Here is a 4,484-nt window from a genome sequence, read left to right as displayed (position 1 = left end):
TATATATATTCACATGCTTATAGGTACCATTCTGTAAAACAAAATAAAATGACTGTGGAATGACTTGAAACTTTAAAATGCTGTAATTAACAAACTACAGGTGCTTGGTTCCAGGTATTTAGAGATTCACTTCCATACAGAAAGCACATATTCTTACCTTCAGCTACCACAGTATACTTGTCATTAAATAATACTACTTATATTTCAGCATTAGTATCAAGGTGTTACGTTATTGTATATCTTGTACCATGTCTGTTTTTTGTTCTGTTCTTTTTACATCTCTTTGCAGGTGATGAAGCAGACTGAAGTTTATTTTTTTCTTATCGTTATCTCTCTTTTATCTCCTCTTTCTTTCTTCTTTTCTAATTTTTTTTTCTGTTTTTCCTTTCTTGCTCTCTTTAAATTGCAGTGTCCATATAATCTCTAATACTCCCTGCATGAATTATAATAAAGCTATTTATTTGCATTAATCAAGCGGAACGCTATGGCGATGGTCGTACTGCTCCACTTGTGAAAGTAAAATCTGTTGGGCTCTTTTTGGCATCAAGATAATTATTCTTATTGCCACATTTCCAGACAGGACACTGTTTAAAAAACAAAACAAAAACAAAAAAATGCTGTAATTACAAATTTTGTATCCGAATGCAAAGATTCAGAGAAAGTATTCAAACCCTTATTTCACATTTTACAAACTGGAACCTTTGCTTTATTGGGATTTTATTAGAAGCCAACACAGAACTGTCTGCTGCCACTGTTTGTCACTGTTGGGCTGGTACTGTATCTCCAGCAGTCTAGACAGATTATCAGTCTGTCACAGGGCAAAGACATACTGTACAGACCTAAGGGCAATTTATAGTCACCAATTTATCTAACAGTAATTTTTTTGAGCTTTTGGGAATCAAGCCCAAAATGTTTTTGCCACAAACTGCACCACCAAGCCCAAATCTTATTAAAAAAATTGTATTGATTTCAATTTAATTTAATAATACAAATAAGAATAATTACAATAAAAATAACAAACATTTAATTTCATTACCTTTATTTTTGATGTAAATGACCTAAATTAATCTGGGACAGACCTAGATCTTGATCAGTATACTATGCAGGCACCTGCAGCAGAAAACATATTTGTGTTACTTTTTCCCAAATGACAGTCGCAGGTTTGTGACACAGATATAGTTGATACAACAAGCTACACCTGTCTGATAGTCAAGCTGAGGTTTTATGTAAACCCATCCAGAAAACCACAGAAGTCCTCCTTGTAGACGAGAATCTGCATTCATACAATTCACTGTTTAGCAATTTAACTTCATGAACAGGTTTTCCCTAAAGTTTGCTTTACCAAACAGTTACTTAAATGTAATGCAACAATAAAGTCATTTAGTGTTGGCTTGATTGCTGCAGACATGTGATTATGGAGTGCAGATGTTGGTGATCTTCCACTCCTGTGAGCGTTGTCGTACTGATCAATAAACCTCGGGACAGCTGGAGCAGAGGCCGTCAGCTCTCTGCATTCTTTTGCATCAACCCTTCCCCCCAACTGTGCCTTCCCTGTGGTTCAGCTGGGAGACCATGTCCCACCATTCATCTGTGTGAGAAGTCACAGCTCCCTGCCCCCTACTCCATCACTTAATCAGATAGATGGCTAACTTTGGACTTTTTTCCTACCTGCAGCATTTTAAAGGACCTAGTTTAGGACTGATATATATTCCTGCACCATGATACTTGATGCTTTGCCCCGGCATAAGAGACTCCTGCAAACAACAAAAGTCTTAATGCAGTAAAAGCATTAGTTGCAGCTTTCTTTTGTTCTGCAGCCAAAGGTACCCCCACCCTCCTCGCAGATCCTCCACAAGAGAGATTGAAAAGAAACACCTGTAACTATTAGTGAGCCCTATTGTTACAAACTCAGCTACTCCTGTGAGGATTCAAAAAGGAAAATATGCAGTTTATATATATATATGTTATAATATATGACTAGTTTATTATTATTGAATAAACTCTTACTTTGAAATATATGAAAATAATATAATGAAGCATGATAGAAGAGACAAAAAAACACATTTAAAGCAAAACTAATTTTAAACATAGATTAAGTTGCTTGTGGTTGAGATGCTGCAGGAATTATTCAGCAAGCTTTCAGGGAGGCACAATAAACAGTTTTTGCGACATTAATTATTTATCAATGAATTTATTGTTGCTTTTAAAGCCTGCATCTGTTGAAATGTGAATTTTAAATTTAACTCAAAGTTGAATTAAGATGGAGATGATTTCAAAAAGACTTCTGAAAATCTTAACAATCTGGTCATTTACATGGCAATATGACCTTTTCTGTTTTAGCCCACTACAGCCACAAACCTTAATACATTTGTTCTAATTTAACAGAATAAACAAATGCAAAGAAATGAACACTTTTCTAAAATTAAACTAATTTGTTGAAAGAGATGAAATAAAAATCTGACAAGTGTAGCACACATTTGTATTCAGGCCCTAAATAAAATCCACTGCAACCAGTCGCCTTCAGTAGTCTGTAATTTAATCTCAGTATTAATCCAGCTGTTTGGTGTAGAAGACTCAGAAGTCTGTTAAAGAACACAAGTAAAGATAAAAACCTCCCTAAGCTTTGAAAACCTTTCTTCAAAGCTCTGATTCCTGTTTAATCCAATCAGAAATGGGAAAGTATTGTAGAAAGCAGACCAATCTGGGTGGGGCAAAGAGAGTGTTATGTAGAGAGCAGCTGTAATGTTGGGAGAAGCTTTTGATATGACAATGCTAAAACTATAACCATTGACCTGTCTTTGCTCTGTGTTATCAAGTAGATGCCTGAGGACCAGGAGAGAAGCAAGCAGACGGTTAATGTTACATCAGAAAGCTGTTACTTCAGTTGAATACAAGCACAATCCAAACAGAAGCAGGCTTGCACGTACACACGGCTGCACAATCACATGCCCTACTTGCTCTTTAACCTCAAAAACCAAGTCTTCCACTTTGATATCTCCTTCTGTGTACAGTTGGTCGCATCAAACACAGATGTCCTTGAAATACACATGTACTGTCTTAACGCCAGTGCATTCTCTGCAAATCCTGCCTGGAAACTGGAATAGGGGAATTTCATTTGCTCCAACTGGACTTGTTCCATAGCAACTGTGTCCTGAAAGCAAACCAGTTAGTTGAGATTGAATGGTTACAATTTTTAAGAAGAATTATCTGAATAGTTTCTTTTTTCTATGGGTAATATAAGCTTAATTCTCAAGATGTTTGTCGATTGTGATTTTGACATTTTAATGAGCTTTAAATGGACGGCGTGCATCCCTTTAAAGTCTAATTTGTCTTGTTATTAGCAAAATCAAGTATTGCTTTCATACATATATATTCTGCCAAAGTCTAATAACAGTCAAATAACAACTGAAATCATTCCCATAGCTTTTAAGGAGTAATATATAAATACATAGGTGGCAGGGCACCCAATGAAATCCATGTTTTGCCAGTGTTTATTGTAGTAGCCCAAAGGGAACAAACTTGTTAGCCCTATATATTGCATCTGCATATGAAAAGATGTTGTAGTGAGGATAAATAATGCAAAGAGGACTGAATCCCTCTACTAACAGTTTTCTGTTAAAATTGGCCATTCCTAATGTTTACTCAGAAAGAAGAAAGATCAAGTAACCAAGGAAAGGAAATTAAGTAATAAAGTTGCGTTGACTGAAGGGTTTTGTCCTGCAACCAGAGGGTTGTCAGTTCAAGTTCCGACTTCCAATGTCATTGTGTCCTTGGGCAAAACATTTCACTTCATTGCCTACTGATGGTGGTCAGAGGACCTGGTGGCACCAATGTACAGCAGCCTTGCCTCTATCAGTGAGCCCAGGGCAGCTGTGTGTACATAAATGGGTGAATGACTGAATGTAGTGTAAAGCACTTTGGTCAAGTCCTCTGACTTGAAAAAGAGCTTTATAAGTACAGGACATTTACCATTTGATAAATCAGCAGAAGTAAAGTAAAATAAAAAAAAGGGAAAATATTTTGGCTTTGAACTTATTAGCACTAATAAAAACTGAATTATGTGTGATTCTGTACCTCCTCACCTGACTGGACACTTAAACCTGTGCAGAATGTTGACATTGTCACATTTATGACCCTCAATGGCTTCTGTAGCAGTTGTTATGTTTAACAGTGAAGCACCAAAGCCTATTTAGTCATTTGTAATTCATTAGTGCACCACTAACTGGTAGTAAATTTTACAAAGTGGGGCTTTAAGCAGTTTCTTTATACTTAGTTAAAATTAAACGTATAAAAGAAATGCCTATGAAACATCTACATATATTTGGGTAAGAATATTCAGTGTACTGTCTCCAAATCTTTAACTGTCTTTTCTCACTCATTAGTCGCTTTATAGTCCGTGATAGTGCATTAAAAGAGGAAAAGGATCGTCATCGTGTTTGTCCCTTCCTTAGTTTAGTAAGGACACATTAAATAATGTAGCATGA

This window comes from Cyprinodon variegatus, unplaced genomic scaffold, assembly GCF_000732505.1.
Source record: "Cyprinodon variegatus isolate N-32 unplaced genomic scaffold, C_variegatus-1.0 Scaffold928, whole genome shotgun sequence".
NCBI classification, from domain to species: Eukaryota; Metazoa; Chordata; class Actinopteri; order Cyprinodontiformes; family Cyprinodontidae; genus Cyprinodon; species Cyprinodon variegatus.
This window is presented reverse-complemented; position numbering follows the sequence as displayed.